The 26,370-nt window shown below is 40.3% G+C and overlaps 1 protein-coding gene across 3 annotated transcripts in view; it reads right to left on the minus strand.

Annotated features, from left to right (window-relative positions):
• LOC117435409 (ataxin-1-like) overlaps positions 1-13,663 on the minus strand; it is a 170,463-nt gene extending 156,800 nt beyond the window's left edge. For 2 of the 3 annotated variants that reach the window (XR_009315288.1, XM_034058531.3), the window contains exon 1: positions 13,529-13,663. The gene's annotated coding sequence lies outside the window, so the exon portion shown is untranslated. The remainder of the gene's footprint in view (positions 1-13,528) is intronic. The other variant, XM_034058532.3, reaches the window with a different exon arrangement.
• Between the last annotated feature and the right edge of the window lie 12,707 nt (positions 13,664-26,370).

Genomic DNA, 26,370 nt, shown 5'->3' on the forward strand with positions numbered 1-26,370 from the left:
CTTGTTTTGTAGACAAAAGGATATGGGATTGTGACAGGATGAAGAACATTTATTAGTGAAGTTTGGCCTCTCGACAGGCAGAGGCACTTAAGTAATTAACTTCCTTCCTTTATTAAGATAGAACAGACCAGTGTCTTTGGCCCGTTTACAGTGGCCACCTTGATCAGATCAGTCACATAGATGCTTCCAACCTTCTCTTCTCCAATACACGGATTAAGGTGATACACTTGTCAACTAGTGATTGGGGATGTGGAAACTGGAAGCATATAAGGGGACTGTGCTGGCTTGGAAGGTTGCTGTGCTTGGGGAACTGTAGGAGGAGGACTGAGACAGCCAGGGGAGCCAGAGGAAAATAATAAATTACAGCGTTTGTAATTCTGTTTTATCTTCAGAGTCATAGACACCACAATCACAACCTGTGAGCAGGAGACGGACATTATTGGAGGGAACCCATCTGTGACCAGATACCGGGTCCCTTTGAAACCACAAAAACCCAATTTGAAGACTGCACCACCTCCTATTTGTGTGAAAAGACTTTTTCTTTTGTAATTTTTGAACACTGTAAATAGAGAACTCACCAATTTTCTTTCAAACTGCACTCTAAGTTGGACTTCATTTTGCATGGTCCCGTCTACAGGCTTATATCCCTTTGCTGTCATGTCCTGTCACTTGATGACTTTTTCAATCATAAATAAAGAATGTTTAGTTTTGCACAGAAGACACCCATTGCATAGTATTTTGAGAAATTTAAAATATTCTTTTTTACTAATGCAGTAGGTACAAAAATAAAATTAAGTGATATATTCACCAGGGCGACTAAAATGGTATTTTGACAACTGTTTTATTTTGGGTAGTTAGGCGCCATTGGCGCCTGTAACACAGAAAATGCCGTCCCTCCCTTTAAAAACATGCATCAATATTTATGAATGCATTATAACGTTGATATGTAAAAAAAAAAAAAGTAAAAACCTGCATTTCACATGTTTTAAACTGAAGTGCGAGGAGGGCTGTAACAATTGAATCCAATACAAATCCCTGGTGGTGCTGTAGGAATACCATCAGAATATGGTAACCCCAGTTTCATGCAGACAAATGTGTATAAGTACTGCTGTGTAAAAAGGTAGCTTAAAATGAACAGCAATAGAAATTAAAAAAAAAAGGAAATACACTTCTGGTTTGTGTGTGTTGTTACACATGTGCAGTGAAAATGTTACCGTATTATACAGAAAAAAGGTTTCTTTTTGAACTACAAAAAACCAGTCAAGTTGTAGGGTGCCTAGATAAAGTTTTGAGTCAACACTAACAGGTCTTTATTGTCTGTTGCATCTTCTTTAGCAGCCAGATCTAATCCCGGATATATCAGATTTGGTTGCTGTTTACCATCAAGGATGATTTAATTGCACCGCACCTAGCTAGATGATGAGCTGATATCTCTTCAGCCAAAGAAACAGACGTGGTCATTTAAGATGTTACCATAATGAAAAACAGGAATGTAGCATGAGTTTTGTACTAAAGCAGGGTCAGCTATTGCAAGGAAAACAAGAGTTTATTTCTCAAACTTACCATTTTAAGAACTGTGAAAGCAGAACGCATAGAAATACTTGTGACTGTAATTAGGAAGTGAAAAAAAAAAACATTTAGGGCATAAAAAACTAAATGTATGGCAGCTTACACGAGTGCAGTAGAAACTCCACCATTCACTAGATTTAGCTCTCAGATTGTGCTAATGAAAAAGAATGGTTTGGAAATATGTAGAATATATGACAGTGGGCTTGCTGTGGTGTATTTCATTAAAACTGTACACTGTTAAAGATGTAGCAACCAATTCTATACACAACACTTAAAATATAAACATGCAGTCATCAGCTGCATAGATGCACCATTCAGCAGAATGAGGCAACAAACAAGTGAGCACAAACATTAAGTTACTGTTATAGTATCACTTTAATGTCTTAGCAGGTTGGCGACCAATTTATTTATTACACCTAGGAGCCATTTGTGTGGAGCCCTGATATTCACCTCATCTTTTCCAAATTAACAATACAAATGTGCATGTCACAAGACAAACAACTGTCAGTACAGCGCATGACATTGCATTATTTGGTCAATGACATGTGAATACTGTATATGAGAATGTACTGTCGATAGAAGTACAGCAGGAAACATGGTTTTACCTGAGTGAGTGTGAAGATTAAGTCTGGAAAATAAAGATCAACAGCAAAACAATAAGGACTTGCGAGAATGACAAAAACTATTTTAACCTTTAGGTACCTATAAGTTTTTAATTTCTATGTATTTTCGAAACATAAAATAATGTTGAACTAAGAAGAAACATTTATCAAGCTTACCAGTCTTCATTACATACAAAGAAAATCCAATAATAAAAACTAGCATTGGTTTTAAGACATCAGTCAAAAGCATGAAAGATATGAATTACAATTTGTACTGGTAATACAATTCTGCAGTGTGGGCGATCCTGGAAGTTCCCCACTTTTAGGCGAGACATGTACACTGTACTTGGGAAAACCATGCTGAACAACAAATCCCATGAAAACATCATAAACCTAACAAGAACAATCACATCTGCCTTATAGTATATACACACTGGTAACCCTTCTCTGTTTAAGCAGGAAGAGCCAAGACAACCTACATATCTTTAATAGCAATGAAGAGGCACTTATTGGTTCAGTTAGGGGCAACACTCCCACAAAGGCAGCTACTACAGTACAGGTCATTGGTAGAATGGTACAAAACATGTTCATACATGTTTCATAATAGTATGAATCGATTCACACAGATATTATTGTGGCACAACAGTACTATATCAATGGTCATTGTACTAGCATACTTCTTACAGAATCTGGTTTGCTGTGGAGGTATCCCATCCAAGTACTACGACTGACCTGGCTCTGACAAGGGGCTGTAATTTAATTTGAACTCTGCAGCCTATAACGTTAGGTTACGGATGTAACCCTGGTTCCCTGAAAGAGAAGACGACCACCAACCAATAGGTCAGGTATTTACTGAGCATTTTATGTCAGAGCTGCCGATAGGCCCCTCCGGGTAGTGACGTCCTCGGTCCCACCTCCCGAGGGAACAAACAGTCACTTCATGGAGCTCACTTTGGGTAAGCCCAGCTATTAGTTGCCGCGGAAGCCTGAAGGCGGTGCCTCAAGTCATTATGCAGAGCTGTGGGGATCGGGACCGTCCGAGTCACCGTGTGTGTCGTGGGAGGGTACCAGCATCTCACTCTCTCCCGAACCAGAGCACGGGAAGGGAGCATTGAGGCTATCTACCGAGATGCCTCGCGTTCTCGGTGGGAGCGCTGCAATATCTCCTCCATGGCCGGCCCAAAGGTATAGCCGGGGGATATCGGCACATCCAGCAATGCTGCCTTGTCCTCGTCCAGGACCCTCACTTGGGACAGCCAAAGCTGCCTGCGAGCTACCACGAGGCTTGCCAGGCTCCGGCCAAGGGCTTGCTTTTGGAAGCCTGATACCTGGAGCAGAGTGCCTGAAACTAGACACAGCTCCAAAGCCACCGGTTCAGGGAGGGGCACGACTGTAGTTTGCCGTCCATATACACAGTCAAGAGGCCTGCCGTGTTGGCCAGGTGCGTGACTTGCGTTTCTGCCACATATGCCCTTTTCAGGTGGGTCTCCGTTACCCTGCATTGACAATTAGGACATGCAGGGTCTTTAGGTAAACCCCCAACTGAGGTACACAAAAGGCTTAACAGGTATCAATTGAATTTTTAAAGGAGAGTAGAAAAGTTCACGGAAAACACTGAAAATCAGAAGCCCTAATTATAGTACATTTGTTAACTATAGCCCCGCATGCTTTCGTTATAAGACAGTTAAACTCCTCCACTCTGCTTTACTGAATCTGTGGGTCAGTTACTTGCTCTGAAAGGGACAGTCAGTTTAACACAGAGCATTGAGGGATTTTAATACCTGCATATGAACATGGATGAGGGGCAGATCTACAGAGAGGTTTCAAAATATTAGTATGGAAAAGTCCAACTAAACGATGATGAGAGGGGCTTTTAGGTGGGCACTGCATAAAGATGTAATAAATAAATATGGACACCATGGAACTCTGACCTACAAGAAAATAAATTCCGATCAGCTGTCTAAGACCTAGTTCTTTTCCCTTCCCTACCCAGAACTCCCTCTCTTCATAGCAATAGCTCATAGTCCAGCAGCCAAAAAGTCTGGCCCTTTTCAGGCCTAATTTAGTCTTCTGTATTATTTGATTTACAAACAAAGAATCAAACCTATATTAGTTTTACATTTCTCACTTTGTTTGGGGATGTGTTTGAAGTTTAATTTAACAATAACATTTCCTTGAACCAAGCTATAAGAAGGTATTAGGCTTGCTTCACACAGTGATGTCATATTTTTGTATATTGGGTGCGTGCCTTGAATTTAGGCTTCACAATCAAAAAAACAGAAAACCAATGCTAGAGTTGCCCTTTTGAAGAGACACTGGATGCATTAATACATTTAAACTGAAACATTATTATGTGCGTTTGTGTGTGTGTGTGTGTGTGTGTGTGTTTGTGTGTGTGTGTGTGTGAATGCATAGGGAAGTGATTCAGTCACCGCAAGCAAACAAAACTGCAGTAACAAATTTAGCACAGATAGTGGGACGACAGTGCACAACGTTTTTCTTTTTTACACAGAGAGCCGTTAATAAATGTATGGCATAGTTTACTTGGCGAATAAGTAACAGCTAAACCTCTAGGAACATTAAAACATACAATTGCCCTGAGGCAAGGTACATTTCCAACATTTCTTCAGTTCCAAAATGCAAATTAAAAAGCACAAATATGTTTCAAGCTGTTCAATATTTTTGTTTTTTGATTGGACTGTAAGCATCACCTCCCAATTCTTATATTTTCTTTCACATGCTTTCACTATGCTTTATTACACTTGCTGTGCTTTTACTATGGGAAACTTGTATAAGGGTAAACTCTCCAGAAAAGCCACAATATCCATTCTTATCTTTCACCAAAACCACTGGATGTTTTTGCAGGTGCTACAGATAACTGCATCACTGTTTTTTAATTATTTTTTTTAAATATGTATCTGACCATGAAGTCTTTTGGGAGTATTACAAAGGGCTCTACAGTATGGTTTCATATTTAAACTGTCCATCACTAAAATATTTTCTTTTCTGTCCCAAAAAAAAAAACACAGATAAAATGCAGCAAAACGTACTTGTTTCCAGAATGGATTTTATTTTAAGAGCAAGCACTGCATTAAACTTTGGTGGTCTGACGGAGTCTATTGATTTCGTTTTCTGTTTACTATAAAACATTCAGTATGGATTTCCATGATGCATAAGGGTGTGTGAGAACGTGCGTAAGTGTGGCGAGTTGTAGTAAATGACTCACTTCCTGTCTCAGTTGAACAGCCTATTACAGTACTTCAGTATGAAAATATCTAGTAAGAGACATGTCTCTGCATGCTTGTTCAGACCACTTCTCCTTTATAATTACGCTCTGCCCAGCAGCAGCCAACACAAAAAAGCACACCACACATTCTTACAGCACTTCATGCTTCATAATGTTCTTAAAAAGAAAGAATACAGTTGTTCACACAGGCCAAGTATTAACACTTTTACACCTGCTGATTCTTTTTACACCGCAGGTTAATGTGTGTATTTCTGTTTTACCTGCTTTACATTATATTTAGTTACTATGTCCTGTATTACCCTGTCCTGTTAGAATAGAAACCGCATCCTCAGAAATAACATGTAATACAGTAACTGCAGTTGCTGCACAGTAATTTCAGGCCAGATATTATGTCACGTTGGGCTGCAATATAATTTTTATTCACACATCATGGATAAGAAAACAGCTGGGGAATAAAACTGAAAACATTCTTCACTCGGGTGCGTCCAGGCAAAGTTGAAGATATATCAACCCAACAAACTCTGGCCAATGTCCACATCACGTTTCATCATGATTGCTTCATAAGATAATTATTAGCGTGACACATACGTAGGCACTTTTTCACAATATCACTGTTGTCAAGGATGTGCACCCCCACAGGGAATAAAAATATATACATAAGATATACTGGAATGTACTTTGAAGAAACAGAACAACAAAAGAAAAACATGTAATTTTGTTTGTCCATGGTACACATTGCACTATAAATGATAGGGTGTAAACCAGATCAAGTCTGGTATAACAATGTGATGATATGCTATTACAGTACCCAAATTTCCCTTTAACCATGCTATTTACAAGAGCATGACACCAGGTTTCAAAACTGGTCATTTAAGTGAGACTAGGACACAGCTTTCAAACAGGCAACATAACACAAGGGAACTGGTATCCAGCCATCAGTTTCAGGTGGTTATTGTGAATTTACCTACAGCTACTACAGCTCCAATTTAGAAGTGGCATGGGCATGTTTTCTGAAAGGAATGTAACAATTTTAAACCGTATAAAACTAGCAAGGTATTTCTCAGAACAACCATTTACCTGCTCCTAGCTGCAGCTAAGTTGCATGCTATTTTCATATGGCTCTGGTGCACCCCTAGGGGGGTGTGACAAGGTTATCAGGGGGCGCAAGACCTGACTGGTAAATATTGGTTTCTGACTTCTTGGCGATTGTAAAACTGTACCAAAGCTTTATTGAACAACATTCCAACGTCGCTAGTGTTGAGATGTGAACATGAGTCAGATGTTATTTGTTCTCGCTAGCGATCGGTTGTGTTAACGTTAGACAGCAAACAGGAAAGAATGGAGCATTTTTTTTTAAACGTAAAGTTGAGGATATTGATCCAGATGAAGGAGCAGGTAAAGTCGGGCAAAAAAGAAAAAGGAACTACCAACCCTACCAAACCTTACTTGGACTTGGGATTTACATGCATTGGTTCTGACGAGCATCAGCAACCACAATGTGGTGTTTGTGCGGATGTTCTTGCCAATGATAGCATGAAAGCAAACAAACTAAAAGTAACGCCATCTGGAGACCAAACATCCTGCCCTCAAAGATAAGCCACAAGGTTTTTTTGAACGAAAGCTGTTTCAACTCAAAGGACAAGAAGGTTAATCGAAGAAAGCAGCACTACACCTGCCAAAGCACTTGAAGCACTATACGCTGTCTCACACCAAATAGCAAGAAGTGGAAAACCTCATATGATTGGTGAAGATCTTGTGCTGCCAGCAACGATTGAAATGAAAACCTCATACGATTGGTGAAGATCTTGTGCTGCCAGAAGCGATTGAAATGGCATTGATAGTATATGGGATCAGTTAAGTCTCAGAATTGAGTTGAGATGGTTAGCCGCAGAATTGCTGATATGGCAGAAGATATTGAGGAGCAGCTCATTGAAGCAGTGAGGCAAAGCCCGTACTGACATCGCCAATGCAGCCCAAATAATGGTTTATGTTTGATACATCAGCTCATCTGAAAATAAAGATGGCTTTACCCCAACGAGAACTACTTCTGAGGAGCTGTTCAAAATTTTAGATGTGTACATGACAGATAAAAACATAGAGTGGAATTGTTGTGTCGGTATTTGTACGAATGGGGCAAAAGCCATGAGTGAACGCAAAAGTGGACTTGCAGCTCGCATAAGGCTACTGCACCATGGTGTGTACGCCGTCATTGTAGCATTCACTGCAATGTCAAAAGAACTGTCGGATGTATTAACAGGTGCATTAAAAATAGTTAACATCATAAAAGCTCGACCACTGAACTCATGACTTTTCTCATTGCTATGTGAAGAGGTGGGATGTTTGCACAAGCAACTTCTGCTTCATACAGAGGTTTGATGGCTGTCACAGGGTAATGTTTTGGCAAGAGTCTGCGCACTCAGTGTCGTAAGTTTGTGATGAACTCTCACTCCCCATTTCACTGACACTTACTCGACCAGAGCTTTCAAGTTTTACTGGCTATTTGGCTGACATTGATTTGACAAGCGCAATGAACTTAACCTTACTTTGTAAGTTAAGAACTGTAACATTTTCATCGCACAGGAAAGAGTACAGAGCTTTTCCCCAAAACTTTTGCTTTGGAGTAGCTGTGTGAAGCAAGACGATGTAACTATGTTCCCGACACTGTCTTCTGTCATTATGAATTTTGGAATGTCGGTCCTGGAAGTTAAATATGTGATAGTGGAGCATTTGTCCCAGCTTTCCACATAATTTCTCGAAAGTGAGGCAAATTAATTGCAGGATTTTGTCTGGGTTCGAAATCCGTTTTCAGAGAACTTTGTAGAAAAGGCCAAGATTGCTGTGAATCTAAAAGTATGATTTCTCATACTCCAGAACTGCCCATTCCTACCCACTGCCACATGTGTTTTGACAATCTTCACAACTGTATGTAGTCGTTATAATAGTGTATAGGAATTGTTTTAGGCCAGTAACACAAATTGAGCTCTGAGGCTATTTTGCATTGCATTACATAGACTTCATAAATAGCTTTACAAATCAGAACATGCTTCATCTTTAATAAATAAAGGAGTTTCTTCAAAAGGATACCATTCTCTGGATAATCTGGCAACATATTGTTATTCCTTTTTTGTCATAAAGCCTAAACAAACCTCAAATTAAGCATATTTATATAAACTGTTTACATACTGTACTGACACACTGGAAATGTTCAAAGCTGAACAATTTGTATACTTTCAGGGCCCAGCGCCGCTGCCAGTGTTGGGACAGCCCCGAGGGGACCACAACCCAGACCACCACCGCTGAAGCCCGGATTGACCCCCTTTCCAGCCCACCCACAGGAACCAAGGGGACTTCTGGAGAAAGGACTTGGGTTCAAAGGGGAGGGGCTTTATTTAACAGGGGAGGTGGCTGTTGGCGGCCATTCGTGCTGCGCATGTGAGGGGAGGTATGTGGCACGGCATAGCCCTGCTGCGTGTATATAGTATTTTATTATAAATGTATTACTTTGAATTGAATTATGGCAGGGATGGGGTTAATTCTCATCCCTGCCAAATCCATGTGCAGAATGTGGCTGGGTCTTGATTGAATAATTACAGCCTGCTACTCCCAGCTCTTTTCCTAACTACACAGGCAGTAGCAATATAGTAGTGTTAAATTGCAATATTTATGGTGGTTTTGACTTCATAACAGTTTTGGAATTGGCCATGAATATACCTTACATTCTTCTTATGTACTTTCAAAACAATATTCACAAGTTTTATTAAAAGCAATATATTTCTTTTTTTTTTCAGGAGGGCTATTGTCTTGCCCAGAAAGTCATCAGTCATTTATAGTACCAAGGGGTTTCCCTAGCTGTCCCATTGCATAATTTAAAGCACCGGTTTCTCTTTATTCAGCCCTGATGTTAAAGTTGAATTTGTACTGGTAATAGGGAACCCCAAATAAACTGCTGCCAGTAGATTTTCTACTTTCTAATCACTCTGTTTTATTTTTTTTATTGAACACTGGAATTAGGTGTGGTGTTCTTTGCACTGCATGAAAACCCTTGATTTAAATAGATTTATATTCAGGCTATGTACCAAAATACAAATGCCACAATTATAACATATATGTGTCCTTGCTTGGCAAAGTAATGGTAAGGATGTATTTTATCCACCCTTTAAAAAAAAAAAAAAAAAAACTTTCAATCTTGATTACTTCAAAGGAAACCAAAAAAAAAAATCTTTGCAAATATTTCATTTGGGTGACTCAAGGAAGTGACACTGATATTTAAAATGGAAGATGAAAGCACAGAAATGAAAAATGCTAGAAACCACAAACTTCTGTCTGCAGCCCCCCTAGCCCCCACACACAGCAAGAGTTCACAACACAAAGATTTCCACGTTGAAAACAAGTATCTGATCACACCCCCCCCCCACCCCCCGCCCCCGTAAAAAGCATTTGATGAACCGAAAAAATGTAGATATTTGTTTATACTGTTCATCATATTTAGCCATTGGAAATTAAAAACATTACTAGACAGGTAGTTAACAGTCATTCGTCCTCAGGACAAGTGCTACAGTAGTCTAATCCATTCAATTGATCTAAATACAGGCAGTCAAAGTGTTGATCAACCAAGTTACAAAAACAAAAATTTGTGGAAGGGCAAGTCCTCTGGTAAACTGTAATTCTTTACTAAGTGGACATACTATCACAGCATCTATGCACAGAGTCACACTCTCACCACATCATGCATTCCTTAGTTTACCAAGCAGGAGTATTAGTCCCTGCAGAAGAACCACCAGGCCGTGCTTTTAAGGCCAGATATGATTATCCAGCTTGGCAACTAGGAAGACCCAAGTTTGTATCCTGAGGTTGTGGTATGCTCCACCACTGCAGTGCTAAATAATCAATAAGACACGAGATGGCATGGGTTGTGCTGGATATTATCTCTTTTGGTGGTTTGTTAGGCACTAGGCACAGCCTGCAACCAACCAAGATGTGACAATATCCAGCACAACCCATGCCCTCAAGTGCCTTATTGCTTTTATAAAATGGATTTATGGACATTTTATAAAAAAAGGAGAAATGTATATAGTTTCTAAAGATGTATTAACATTTTGAGGTGTAACCTTCCACAACAGAAAATAGTCCCTATGAACTTAATATGCAGCTAAAACGTTTGCATTTTTGTAATTGTTTTTGTTTCAATAAATGCATTTTTTTTTTTTTTTAAATAAAGACTATACCAACGAATTTGAATGTTGCCGTGTAATTATTAAAGTAACCAGAGTGCGATTTGTCAGTAGGCAAGCCTACAGTAAAGATACATCATGTCGATACATTACTCCTGTGCCAACATCTGCCACCATGCAAATGCAGTTATTGTCATTTAAAACTTTTTTTTTTATTCTTGATACCTAAAAGGCAATAACAACGTCCGCTTTTAATCAACCAAAATTATAATTAAATAATTACACCATAACCTCTGTGACAACTTACTGTACTCCTGTAGGAAGTGTTTTTCAGCAGGAATGATTGTGTTTCTACAAGCAATTTCAAGAACTGGAAAAAAAGAGCAGTGTCAACGTACTGACATTTTAAAACCGTGTGTTCTGTTTGACTTATTGGCTGACTCCCCTTAAAAAAAGTGTTGTCAGTGTATTAGCTTGTTCCGGTGTCTGTATGTTTGAAAATATCATATGTGGTAGCTAGAAACAGTCTACAGAGACGGTGAGAACCTGCGAGGTAGTGCGCTGCTCGAGATGCAGAATTAATGTATTTGGGTACGAATATCATCTGTATAAATTACATTTTCCAGCAGAAAGACATTGTACGTGCAAAATCTATTTTCCCTGCCGGGGATGAAACTCAAAAGTCCAAAGCCAAGGATAAAAAAAACAGAGCCAGGGGAGCCAGGGGAACCCCTCACCCCACCCCACCCCCCACCCCACCCCACCCCACCCCACCCAAGGGAGCCAGGGGAACCCCTCACCTCACCCCACCCCCCACCCCACCCCACCCCACCCCACCCAAGGGAGCCAGGGAAACCCCTCACCCTACCCCCCACCCCACCCCACCCAAGGGAGCCAGGGGAACCCCTCACCTCACCCCACCCCCCACTCCACCCAAGGGAGCCAGGGGAACCCCTCATCTCACCCCACCCCCCACCCCACCCCACCCCACCCCACCCAAGGGAGCCAGGGGAACCCCTCACCTCAGCTGTGCACGAAATATTATACATTTGTGGAAAAGATTATAAATGTGTATTTTATTTTTCAATAGGACTAATTTCCCCAAGTACAAACCAGCAGCAGTAAGCTTCACTGCTTTGCCTGACAATATTATCTTTCCACTACGCATTGAAGTACGTAGTAGATAGTAGTAGTAATTGCAAAAGAACCGTCAACCAAATGGTTATCACATGGTAAAAGGAGCGTGACATATGGGAGCAAGCAAAGACTACTATGCAGAACCTGTGTAATTTGAGTACACAAGCAATCAGCAGTGGACCTTTCACAAGATAAACACACCTGAATGGATGAATAAATACTGTCTGTTGCCATAGCAGCCTGATCTAATTGCCTGATTGATCATAGCTCTAGTAAGTGCACTGAAAGTCTAAACCGCTGATAGGAATCTACATGCAGGGAGAGCCGCGAGAGAGAAAGAGAGTCAGAGAGAGATAGAGAGAGAGACTGGCAGAGAGAGCTGAAGGGAACCTGCTATCATCCTACTCTCCACACTCAAAAACAATCAGTTTAAACCCTCTTCAATTCAGAAGAGAGTCACTGATAGCGTAAGACAAAGGAAATGGAGTTTGCTTGTGATAATGAAAGAAAATATCTCATTGTCAAGCTCAGCTGCAGCCCAATGGCTGGGAAACAAGTATGGTCTTCTGTCTCAATTCGCTCTCCCTCCAATTCATGAACAGTAAACTATAACTCTCTATATCTCTCTCTCTCTCTCTCTCTCTCTCTCGCTCTCTCTCTCTCTCTCTCTCTCATTTACACACAGGGCAGCTCTGTGTTTAAGATGGTTCTTAGAAATCTGATGCATAATGAGACCTAATCCATGCATTTGTAAATATACAAAATAAGGCATATATCTATCAATTAAAGCTTTAAATATAAAAGTTGACTGCCCTGGTTCAAAATTAAGATAGTAATTGAAAATGCACAGTAGGCAAAACATGAGATTTAAATTATACCTTTAAAGAAAGTAGCCATAGCAATTATATAAAAAAAAGGAACAACTACAAAATGAATGGTATAGGCTGTATGTTTTATTATTATTATTATTATTATTATTATTATTATTATTATTATTATTATTATTATGATTATTATTATTACCATCATTTTATCAGACATTATTTTTCTCTGGTTTGCAGTAAAACGAGGAAATTACAATCACTGTGTTTTAATTAAAATCTGTTTTGAAGTATTCCCTAATGCATTCAGTCAGCCCTTACTGTAAGCAGTATATAAATAGCCTGTACATAACCTGAGCGCTGGGCTATCTGACATCATTGGTAGACAAGTATTGGTATTGGTATGCATCATAATGATAGTGAGATTGTAACATTTGTAGCCCGCGGTACAAAACTAAAACTAAAAAAGCTAAAGAAAATATACAGTCCAGTTTAATGTCGTGTAGTACTGCGAATCAATACATGTTAAACAATACACTACTATTTAAACGTTGTTTCGTGTTTTCAGTTGGAGGTATCGTCTGTAATGTGACGTAAAACCACTGGAGTAGACGGAACAGCGCTAATACTACAAACAGGAGAAACCTTGTCCTATCTCCTCCGGCTAAGTGCACTCATACTCGCCTACTATTCTACACACCACCCGCTCTCTTTGACCGCGCTTCCTCTAAACTACCGCACCTCTGCAACAACGACAGACACCCGGCAATGCAAAGCAAACACAGCTCTACGATTTCGTCATGTACTGTCAATCCAAAAGTCGGACATAAACATTTTAAAATAAGATATGAAAAAAAAAACGACATGGGTCCTCCACGGTGTTCTTCCTAATAGTGACCCATTTTCTTACGTCTGGGCTGCGTGGCCGTAGGGTAGATGATTCTAGTAAATACATCAATCTAAACAAAACAGCAGACTTACTTATGGTGTAATGGACTTTCTTGTTGCAAGAGCTGTTTACCTGCAGTGACACTGGTCTGTCTCCCCTCCACGATAGAATGATGTCTGCAGCAAAGCTAGCCTAGCTCGCTCTGAGTCTCTCTCTCTCTCTCTCTCTCTCTCTCTCTCTCTCTCTCTCTCTCTCTCTCTCTCTCTCTCTCTCTCCTCTGTGTGTGTGTGTGTGTGTGTGAATGTGTAATATAAGCCAAATATGGAGCAGTTGGCTGCCACTGCAATAGCTCAAGGATTCTACTCTATGCAAGAAGGGGATGGAGACAAGGCAACACGCTGGCAGACAGCCAAGAGAACCAGGGATCAGCGCATACACACACCAGCCAGTTTTTACTCTTTCGGTGCTGGAGGCTTTTCAATAAGCATTGTTATACAAGATGCACACACACAAGTCGTACATGTGATACCACAGTAGGCTTGACGGATAGAGTCAGGGTCACTTTGTGTGTGTGTGTGTGTGTGTGTGTGTGTGTTAACATGCATTTCAGGATAAAAGGGTGGGAGCCGCAGTTGTATTGGAAAAGTCTACAAGAGGCATTATTACAATGACAGGAAATACCACCAAAAAAAAAATGACAAACATTGAAATTCAAACAGAAATCGTATGTCCTGCGGTGGTAATGGCTGCAGCCTCGAACCTATTTGGTTTTTTGGAAAACGCTTCTGTTTGTTTTCTTTTTTTTTTACATAGATTGTGGGTATGAAAATATTTCAAGTAGAAGTCTATAGATGGTACCTGTTGGTTTAAACTGCAACATATGAAGTAATTAGGCACCAAGAGGCAGCAGCCTTTTTTAATCTATAGCTTTGAAATATCTGCATCTTACAAATTGAAGTATACAACACAAGCAATGAACCAAACAATCTTCAACAGAACGAAATTGGTACCAGTGACAACAGATTTTAAAGCAATTGTTAGCACTACTTTAAATGGGTGATATAACCAAGGCTTTTAACCCCGGCGTTTAACCACCTCTCATTAGCATAATAACATTATCACAAGTCCCCTTTTTTTTACTGAGGTTTACAAGAATTCTATTCCCTTTGACTATGTAAAGCCAATTAATCCTGGCAGAACACTTACAGTACTTCCTGTGCAGCTATTATTAGAACCATGCCTGAGCCTCACTCTCACAGTTAGGACTCTATTAGTGTGGTCAAGTCAGGTCCTAGTACCTGTTGCGGATGGTGACAGAGAGAATGACCATGTGAGAAAAAATTTATAGAGGTGTCTGAGTGTTTTGAAAAGTAAGCTGTAATAATTCTGCTAAATTAACCACAATTACCTTTGCAATTATGCAAATAACTTGAATGTTGTTATGTTCCATAGGCATAGATACTGGTTTATGCTGAGGCAAGCTGGGGGAGTTATAATTTAAAGTGTAACTTTTCTATTCCCATAAAGTAGTTCTGAAACCAAAGTGCACAGATAAGATTGATTGCAGTCATGTAAAGCAACTTCTTTATTGAATGGCAGGATTGTATTACATAGCCTTGTAGAAAACCCTTGTAATACGCCGTCATCATTTATTATTATACCATAATTGCACTTTGTCAGTTCCACATCAAAACTGTTTTAAGAATGCTTTGAAGGGCGGTGCGGGGAGTGGGAGCGGGAGACATTTTCAGCATCTTGCATACTGTACTGCAGTGTACTTGCATATTTCAGTAAAGAGCCATGTTGAACTAACTTTTACATTGAACAATTAACAATAGAAAATGAAAGATGTAACAGCTGAAATTAGATCACAGCATTAGAGATACTGTACTTGCAAGCCTCTACAAGGTAATTGTACTTGGGCATTCACATAGTGTATGTATCTGCATCTGAATACAATATGCCATGAGTATGGGGATCCTGTCTTGTTCATGGTATCTGGCAAATCACCTGGGAACATACAATCAAATTATGCCACAGTCAGAATATTGTGTGAAATGCAAAATTTTCAATGAAAAAGTTCACCCTTTTTTAAAAACTCAGCTCATTGGTATTGGTCACATAAAAATGAATAAGGTATAAATTAAAGAATAAAGGGGCTGATGTAAGGATAGGTGCAGTGCAAACAATTGCACCTAGCGGCCAGACAATTATTTTGAGTTCAAGTTCCGATTCATTGAACATATTCTCTTTTTAAACTAAGCGAGTCTGCAGCAGTGTATGAAACATTCAAAAGGCTAAGTACTGTTTTTATTATTTATTGTAATACTCTGTATTTTGATATGCATTTTAATTCCATGTCCAGTTGTCATTGTGTAGCATTTATATCCGCGTTGTGTTCATGAAGAATCACTGCGGTGCGAAACGCTTAAGATTTTCCCTGTCCCACTAATTTAATTAATATGTTCTTTACAGTGAATTATCTGCATTTATTTTAAAGGTGCTTAGACAATACAGAATGGGTGAGCTCTTAATTATTAGCTTCTACAATGGTTTGCACCTTGTAAGAGGAGGTGTAAAGTTTTTAGAGGGTCAGCAATTGCCTAAGTGCAAGACAAAATCCTTACATCTCATTATAATGTTTACGCCCACTTAGTATCCAGATCCTGCCCAATTCCATGCTCTATTCTTCATTTGAATAAATTTCAATAACATTTAAATGGAATAATGATAGCAAAGTGCTAATTTGATAGTGGGTGCAGAACTCCAGATGAAAAGCATTCTTCACATATGCTGCATTTTTAATGACTGCTAAAGTCCCACTTTACGCCAGCTAAACACGATTTTTGGCAGCAATATCTGTGTTTTACAGCCACAAATCACTTTGCACATGCTAATGTCATCATCGGTGTATATTATGTAAAAACATGTGGTAAGGAGCAGTGGGAGGTGAGCCATATGCAAATATGCTTTGATCTTTCCCAGCCCTAGTAGTAGAAAAATGAAAATTAACAGGTTGCTTTAGACAAAATAAAAATGCAGAAATATCTTTTAGAACTAAATGTGAAACTCCCAAGGTCACCTGTGAAAGATCTGGAGCTGCTAGAGTTAAAAACATATGGTGCAAGGTTCGTATAAGACAGAGCTGCTCAGTATCATGTGTTTTCCTCACAACTTTCCCTCATAACCAAACTCGGCCTAATCATTCATTTCTTACATACAACTGTTGCACGCCTTTAATGCATATGTTTGTTAGAAGCTACACTGGTTATTTGTTACATAAAACAGGTCTGAATAACAGCACCACCTGAAGCACAGCAGCGTTAGAGCTGAACAATATTATGGAATGTGTAAGAGAACAATACATGGTGCCAGGTTTATTGCAGGTGTTTCTACTAGTCAAGCCGTGTCTTGTGATTTGGAACCATGAGATAATCTCTGAACATTAACCATTTTATGCCTTGGCAAAAAAAAAAAAAAAAATCAATAAGCTGCAAGTACACAGCAGCCTTTTATAGCACACCCTGCCTGCAGGCCCTGTTCGCCTAACCAATCAAAATGCTCCTTCTGCTGGTTGTTTTGGAGAACTACTGCACTTAGCATTCACATGTCTGCCAACTTGAAGAAGATTTTATTGAAAAGGCATATAACCATGGCTTTAAAACATTGCTCTAACACAAGCCTAACAACTAACAATGTTCTCACAAGTCACTGTTGATATAAAGGCATTTGTTTTTAGATTTGATTTCCATTTTGACTTAGGGGAAGGAATTTATTTTCTTGACAAGACCTATATATGACTACCTCCACTATCTTCCCTTTGCAGGCGATTCAGTTACCAGCAGGGGATTACAAAAATGTTTTTAAAGTCTGGTTATTACCCCTTTAATTCTTTATTAAGAAATGCAATGCTGTGCAAATAATTTCGGATGCAAAATTCAAATTGCATTGTGGCATGCAATTATTTTGCACTGCGCCCTATCTAAGTTTAAAACCAAGGCAAATTACTCAACACGCAGAAATAATGATCCACAATTATGATAATCAGGGTCTCAATGAGTGCATCAGTCTATTTAACGGCCGCACTTGCAGAGTTAGGAGTACAGAGAGCAGTAATCGCTGTATGACATTTGTGGAGCATGAAAATACGAACCAAAAAAAATATCAGAGGAAGGGCAGCAAAGTCCTTTTGATGCACGGAAAATAAACATTTTCTGAGAAGGAGCTGAGAGTCCTTAAGGCTCAGGTCACTCAGCATGAAACAGAGTTGTTTGGAATAGCCTCAGCCAACATCAGTTACACTTGTATCCTTAGGAAATTATATGTATTGGCCTGCCCTTTTTTAGCATGACATCCAGAAATTTGCCTAGCACTGTGGTCTGAAAAGAACCAGAGGCTAATTAGTACAGAGAACACAGCACTTTCACATGTGCAGGGATAGTGGTCCCTAGATTGACGCTGGTGTCTAGCTCATCCCTCAACTCAGCTATTAGGTCTAGGATGACCTGCAGAGTGAGACGATAACGCTTTAGCACCGCATCCTCCGGCATCCCAAACAAAGTGACCCTGGGTTTGAATATGCAGGGTCTTCTTCATCTTGCCCTTCTCCTCCGAATGTGTTCCTGCCTCTCCTCAACAAGAGCCAAGTGTTGCCGCATCAGGAAGTGTACCAAAGCAGCCATCCTGAGGCCAATGACACATTTCTGCAGGTATGTGCTTTTATACAGCTCTTAGTTACTTGCTTCTACAATGGTTTGCATCTTGGAGGGTCAGCAATTGCCTAAGTGCAAGGCAAAATCCTTATATCACATTATAATGTTTGCACCTGCTTAGTATCCAGATCCCACCCAATTCCATGCTCTTTTCTTCATTTCAATGCATTTCAATATAATTTTAATGGATTAATGATGGCAAATTTGATAGTGGGCCTGGTGAACACCATTCTTTACATACACTGCATTTTTAGCGGCCAGTAAAATCAGACTTTACAGCTGCTAAGCACAATTTGCGGCAGCATTAATGTTAACCTATAGGTGGGGTTCAGGGACCAGCTAGGCACCAACAACCTATCATCTGCTGTCATCAATTAAATCTACCTTATTTAAACATTAGTCACCTCTACCTCGCTGTCTTGTGTTTTTCGTTTTTGGCTTAAACCTAAGCGATTTCAAGACCCATCTACTTTTGCGTACCTCAATAATGGAGTACTTACAGCAGTTGTCATCAGATTCAGAGGATTCCCAGGATTTTCTGTCATTAACAGATCATTCTCCTTCAGCTTCAATCCAGGGTCCATCCAGTCTCCGTTTTTTCTCCCCTTCTGGTATTTCAGTTATATCTGATCAGGCTCCTGATCAGGCTCTCGACCAGGTTCCAGTTCAAATCTTGCCTACCGTTCCTGCCACCCAAACATCAAATCTGTGGCGATTCAAGCGTCTTCGGCCTCAGGACGCCCCTCCGGATCGATTGTTTTGGAAGGACTGGCCCATGAATAAATTGATAAAAACCCTCCTTAAAAATGGTAATGCGATTCCGGCAGGGAGTGATAGAGAGTCTCTTTTCATTCTCTACTGCAATTCAGTCTCAGCAGAACCAGTCTTTCCTCTGAAAAAACATAATCAGCCACGCCCAGCCATTCAGCATCCTAAAACAGACAGCAGGCAGTCTATTCCGGATCTAACCACCCCCACAACTAGCACCGCTAACCAGCAGCCAGCCATTGAAATCCAACATTTGCAAATATTCAACGAGATAAAATCATTTATGCAACCTTTTTCCGATACTCTATCTTCGGTCAGTTCTCAACTGTCGGATCTAGAAAAAAGGGTGTCTGTTATGGAACAGGGAAAACAATCTACAGTGCAGTCATTAATTTCAGCATCAAATACTGCAGCGCCGCCTACAGCTTCTTCCGGTCCAGCCCTAATTTCAGCCAGCGAAGCAGATTCTCCAATATACAACCTTGCTACCACATTTACATACGGATCCTCCTCTCCAACGGCAGCTAGATGTCACACTATATCTCCACAAATCAGACGTATCATTCTCGAAGGTAAGGACATTAATCTTGTTTCACTATTAATGACGACTTCGGAATTCTTGGACCATAGAGTGGTCGATTGTGGAGAATTGGCGGTAACTCTAAAATCCAGAGATCCCAGACTGCTTAAAAATCTTACATTAGGGGAGTTTGTCCTTGCTTTCTCCATATTCAGAGATGTGTTATGCTCGGTATATCCTAACCGCAGAGCTGAATTGGAATCTTACGAATATTACATCGTGGAGCTGTCTGTCAGATACGGAGGGACTATGTTTTATGAGTATCATAAAGCATTCTCTACAAAAGCAGCAGCGATATTGGCAGCAGATAATCACATCATCAATTGGGCAAAACCTGATCCAGATCTATTTAATAGAATTTTTGGTGGTCTAAGGGCTAATGCATGTGGGGTCTGCGCTTCAACAGCTCATTCAACAGCCCTCTGCCCTAAAGCTGCAATTGCATCAACTTCTAAAGCACCCGGTTTTGCCGCTAATTCATACAGATCTTCAGTACCTAATCCTATACATTCTTCAGCTCCCCTCGATCAATCTACAATGAAAGACAAATACGGGCGCAGTATTAGATTTTCAGGAGGAAGACAAATCTGCAACAATTTCAATACTGGCTTCTGTTCGAATAGGCAATGCAATTTTATCCACATGTGCAGCAATTGCAGTGACGCTCACGCTAATACAATCTGCCCTTTAAAACGCAAGTGACTTTCCCCGATGCTCACCGTCTTTACTCTTATAAACATCCAGGCGTTATCAAGTAAATTACAGAATCATCCCGACAGTAACTTAATTAATTACCTGATCGAGGGATTAAAAAATGGTTTTTCAACCGGTCTTACTCAAATTCCTTCTTCCTCGTTCCAAAGCAAAAATCTTTATTCAGCGACTCAAGATCCACAATCAGTGCAGTCTCTCATCGAAAAAGAAATTAAAAAAGGATTTATAGTCGGCCCATTTTTAGCTCCTCCTTTTCCAGTATATAGAATTAATCCTATCGGCATTGCCACGAGGAAAATGTCAGGAAAAAAGCGTCTCATTATTGATTTATCAGCACCACGGGGGTCAAGCACCAGCAGCATTAACTCATTAATTCCCCAAGATCAATTTTCCCTGCATTACATCACTATTGCAGACGCAATACATTCAATTAAATTAGCAGGTCGTGGTTCCTGGTTAGCAAAAGCAGATATATCAGACTCATTTAAAGTAATGCCAATCCATCCTTCTCTCTGTCACCTGTTTGGTATATGCTGGGAAGGGAAGTTTTATTTTGTCACTCAATTGACTTTCGGCTGCCGCAGCAGCCCGAAAATATTTGATACCCTGTCGGAAGCATTATGCTGGATTCTTCTTAATGTCTATCATGTCCCGTTCTTGCTCCACTTGCTGGACGATTTTTTTGTAATTTCTCCTCCTTCAGATGCACCAGCAGAAGCGATTTCCAATCTTAAAAGCTTATTTTCTGAAGTTGGCGTTCCGCTTTCAGAAGAAAAATCAATCGGTCCCCTTCATTCTTTGGAATTCCTTGGAATCATTCTAGATACAGAAAAGTTTGAAGCCCGCCTGCCTGAGTCTAAACTTAACCATATTCGTTTGCTCATTCAGGATTTTCAGATCAGTAAAACAATTAAAAAACGGGCACTGCTTTCATTGCTGGGTTACTTTAATTTTGCAATACGTATCATTCCACAGGGGGGGACGTTTATATCTCGGCTGCTAGCGCTGGCATCAACAGCAAAAAATCTGGATTCCTATTTAAATATCTCTTCAGAAGCTAGGAAAGACATTAAAATGTGGTCTGCGCTTATTCAGCACTGGAACGGTCTCTCTATGTTTTATGATGATTTCATTTCAGCTCCTCACGATATGGCTTTATTTACTGATGCCTCATCTCTGGGATTCGGAGGTCTATTTAATAATCAATGGTTTTGCAGTACATGGCCTGAGGAAATCGAGAACATATCTCCTCATCTAAAATCCACAGCTCTGCTAGAGATATACCCAATAGTAGCAGCTGCCCAGCTATGGGGTCATCTCTGGTCTAAGAAATCAATACTATTTTACTGTGATAATTCAACTACAGTGCATATTATAAATAAAGGACGTTCCTCCTCCGCTCTTATAATGCAATTGCTGCGGCGGCTAGTATGGATTTCAGTCTCTAATAACTTCCTAATACAAGCTCGCCACCTACCGGGCATTTTTAATAATGCAGCTGATGCTCTTTCCCGTTTACAGATTTCCAAATTCCACAGTTTGCTGCCCTCAGCTCTGCAATATCCAGCAGCAATGCCACAGTTCAATTAGCTGATTTTCAACTAAATCCAACTATTAATAAACTTCTTAATTCAGCTCAAGATTACATGGCATCGGCACTTGCCCCATCTACCAGATCCTTGTACTCTACAGGTTGGGCATGTTATGTAACTTTCTGTTTACAAAGCAGGATTAATCCTACTCCATTCAACCAGGACTGGATCATGGCATTCACAGTGCATGCAAAGGACTCTCTACATCTGGCACCAGCTACAATCAGACTATATTTGTCAGGAATTCAGCATCAATTTCGCTTGATGTCCATCAATTCCCCAACTCTATTATCAATTCCAGCGGTTCGTCTCCTTTTACGAGAATTTCCAAGTGCTCTCCGGCTCCTTCTTCTGCTCGCCTGCCTATTTCTATAGACATTCTCAGTAAATTGATTTCAATTCTCCGCCACGGCTGTTTTTCTCCATTTTATGATTTAACTATGGGAGTCATATGTCTATCTGCATTTTTTGGATTTTTGAGATGTTCTGAATATACAGTTCCTTCTATTGCCAGCTTTCCTACCCTAGGTATCCGCTGCAGTGACCTCAAGCTCATCCCAGATTCTCATTTCATCTTATTTCTTCGCATTTCAAAAACAGATCAACTGCGGCAAGGACAATGTATTCAGCTTTCTAAGATCAACTCTCCTCTGTGTCCCTTCATTTCCATGTTGAAGTACATTGCAGAACGCAAAGCCATTTCATCCTCCGACCCTTTGTTTATCAATTCAAGCCGGTCCATTGTATCAAGGCATTGGTTTTCAACACACCTTTCCACTGTGATATCCAGAGCAGGTCTTCCTTCGCAATTCTACACTCCTCATTCATTTAGAATAGGGGCAGCTACTTCAGCCGCAAAAGCCAACATTAACCAGCATTTAATTAAAAATATGCGGCGCTGGACTTCATCAGCAGTTGAAAGTTATATTCGTTCTTCATCATCTGAAATATCCTCCGCACATCAGTCCATTGCTAGTATGTCCGGAGTGGGGATGACCTTTCTGCCTGAGCCACCAAAGATTTCCCCCTAAGAAATAAAATTAAAGAAAGGGTTTTTTTTCTTTCCACTGTGCAGAGGGTCTTCACATAGTCATTAGGGTACAGTCTACTAACCCCTTTGTCACGTTAAGTGTTTGTTTTCTTTCGTCTAAATGTTTTCTCTTTTCTTCTTTCTTATGCATTGGCTGTTCTCTCTTTTTTTTTCTTCATGTTGCGTCAGCGGGGAGCCGGGGGTCCATCTTTTGGGGGGTTAGTGATTCCACTTTCTCCAACCCTTTGTTAAGCTCCGCTTCATTTACCTCATAGAGGAGGGTTCTCCATGAGTCAGAGGGGACCCCCGGCCAAACCCTTCCATCTGCATGTATGTTTCTTTTGGGATTCTTCTTTCAGGTCTGATGCCTCTATGTGAGGGTCCCCAAGCGGTGGCATCAATCGTGTTTGTCGGGTCTCCTCAAAGACGATGGCCCCTCTCCTGTTTGTCGGGTCTCCTCAGCGACGGAACCCCCCTTCTATTATGTTGGGCCTCAAAGAGGTGGAACACCACGCATTATATGTTTTAACAAATACTAACTTTATGTTTTCTTTCCGGTTCGCGAGCCTCTTCGTATGTCGGGTAACCTCAGAGACGGTGCCCCTCTTGGTATGTCGGGTCACCTCAAAGACGGTGGCCCCCCTCCTGTTTGTCGGGTCTCCTCAGCGACGGAACCCCCCTACTGTATATGTTGGGTCAGGAAGAGCCGGAACCTCTTTTGTGTTATTAATACTAATTCATGTTTTCTTTCCGGTTCGCGAGCCTCTTCGTATGTCGGTAACTTTCTTATGTTGTGTAGTTCCTCCTTAAATACTATATATTGTTATGGTGCTTCCAAACCCATATTGTCAGTACATAGGGGTTTATAAATATGGATTGTAGAGGATTGTCTATATGCAACTTAAGGGAAGTGATCAATGGGATAGGGCCTTAGCACTAAGAGGTTTAAGTAATTATATAACACACTCATTCAAACACTTAAATTAAAAATATGTATTTGAAAAAAAAATGTAAATGTACCAGTAATAGCTGTATACAGTATGTACTGAATTTCAATTATACTAAAACAGATAGTGTGAACAGATGTTTTTATAACAAATATCTTTACATTTAAAAAGAAAAGGACGCAAACATTTTCTGTCGAAATATTTATGTCAATCTTTGTACATTTAAGATGAATGTCACAATCATTCCTCCAAACTGATGTCTAAGGCAGATGTACAGTAGCATGACTAGTTGCTGCAACAGTTCCCTGAAAACTGCCTTGTGTTGCATCACCCTTACAAATTATGTGAATAGACCTTTTGAGTTGTGAAAGAAGAATGTTCGAAGTAGCAGGCTTATTCACTAGCTTCTCATGCTTTTCATACCTGGAGGCCTAATTTGGATCCATTTTTGTTGTTCTCTACCTAGACCACAGTGGACATTAGTCCACATCAAACAACTCTCGGTAGTCTTTTCTTAAGACCCAAGATGAATGGTAGGGAGTGTTCCCATCAAGAATAAGGTGCTCTAACAGAACTGTCAGGGGATAACTGAATGTTTACAAATAAACCCTTTTGATTGGCTGAGAGTTAGCTGATTTATGAAGTATAATGATATTCCAAAAGCTAGTGGCGCCTGTCAGGGGGGCTGTGGAGAATGAAAACATTGACTGGAATCTGTCAGCCAAGAGTTAGACCAATCTCAGCACTACATTCATTTTTTATTCTTGTGGCAGGGTGCATGTTTGTTCGCCATCACCTGGGGATGCTTGTTCACCACCGCCCGGGGATGCCTGCACGACACCGCCCGGGTATGCCTGCTGGTCATTACCCGGGGCTTTGTTGTATCCAGCGGCAGCACTTGCGCTGCCAGAAAGTCTGGGGCCGGAGCCCAAGAAAAGGGAATCGCCGGCAACAGAGAAGGGGGGAGGTGAGTAGACCACCTCTACCCATAGCAGTTTCACTGTCAGGATTGCCCCAGCTGGAGGAGCCAGCCAGGGCGCTGTCAGCACATCTGCTGACATCATTTCCGCTGTCAGCATTGCCACTGTCGGCATTGTCGCTGGCAACATTGCCGCCCGTGGGCCCAGTGATGCCTCCGTTTCCGGCCCAGGACCCTGAGCAAGACTTTTGGGCTTTTAAGGAGGAGTGTGTTATTGTTGGTGTATGTATTGGTGCACGGGTGATTTAAAATGTATATTTGTATTTAGGTACGGGGACTGCACAATCACGTCACGTGCAGAGTAAAGTGTGTATTTGTATGGGGGCATGGGGACTGCACAAATTAGTTCACGTGCTGTGATTCAAGTGAATGATTAATTAGTAATTGAATCCCAGCACAGCTGTATATACAAATCACTCACTCGGGGTTGGGTACGAGAGAGAGAAGAGAGAAACAAAAAAAGAAAACAATTGCTACTAGTGCTGGTTCAACACCAGCACGATACTTTTTGGTTGAGTGTTCATTTTGTTTGGTTTGTTCAGTGTTTGTTTTGTTTTGTTAAACCTTTTATTTTGTTCATTTATTATTTTCAATAAACTGGAGCAATAGCACATTTACTCACAGTACTGTTGTCATTACTTCCTGGCCTGACGTCACCACCAGCCAGCCTGTTCACAATTCTATACAGACAGTTTATTGGATTTCAACTCTGACCAATTTGGTTAACTTCAAAAGAATATTCCCAGGGACATATTCAACTGAAATTATACATAACAGTAATGCAACAAATAATACAAACAATATCAGAAGAAATAAATAAATACATGATGTATTTATTTACATGTTTCTAAAGCAAGAATAAATGTTTTGATTAAATATTATAAACACCTGACAGCACTGACAGTGGAGAAGTTAAAAAAACATCCTGTAATCAAAAGCAGCTGTGATAATGTGGTGTATTGAATGACTGCTGGTTGGTGCTTTCATTGTAAAAGGTTTTAATGGAATGTGATTAAAAGTAAATGCTTTTCCTCTCCTAGAACCATTTGGCTATTAAAAATGCAGCAAGATACATGTAGCTCTTCTTTAGCAAGGAAACCTACTGAATTTACAGGTCCTTAAAAGTAGTAAGAAATTGGAAACCACCTTTCCAAGCAGCCCAATGGAGCAAAGATAATGTCTGAAATGACTGTAAAGCACCACTAATCATCAAGTTTGCATTAAATTAAAATTCTTTTGTCTCTGATTGCCAGTTTAAACTGTATTCAGTTGGCTTACAACCCTGTTAAATGTGTAAAAACTAGTTTCAGCTGCAGCTGAAGGGGAGAGGGAGAAGACGAGGCAGACACATGCACTGTCTCTTTAAAGTTCAAAGCCGTGCAAATTCTTGTTCAGCGAAAAAGGAATCCACCATGCATTTAAGGGCTGACACAAAGAGTTATAGTAATATGACAAGGGTGTGTGCAAAGCATTGCAGCCATCTGTCAACACAGAGGATTATACAACATGTACTACACCGTGTCCTTAACTTAAACTCCCAGCCTGCAGCTGGGTGGATTGAGGAAGTCAAAAGAACTTGTTCATACAGAGACTTTTTTTAATGGCTGTGCTT

This window comes from Acipenser ruthenus, chromosome 3, assembly GCF_902713425.1.
Source record: "Acipenser ruthenus chromosome 3, fAciRut3.2 maternal haplotype, whole genome shotgun sequence".
In the NCBI taxonomy this organism is placed as follows: Eukaryota; Metazoa; Chordata; class Actinopteri; order Acipenseriformes; family Acipenseridae; genus Acipenser; species Acipenser ruthenus.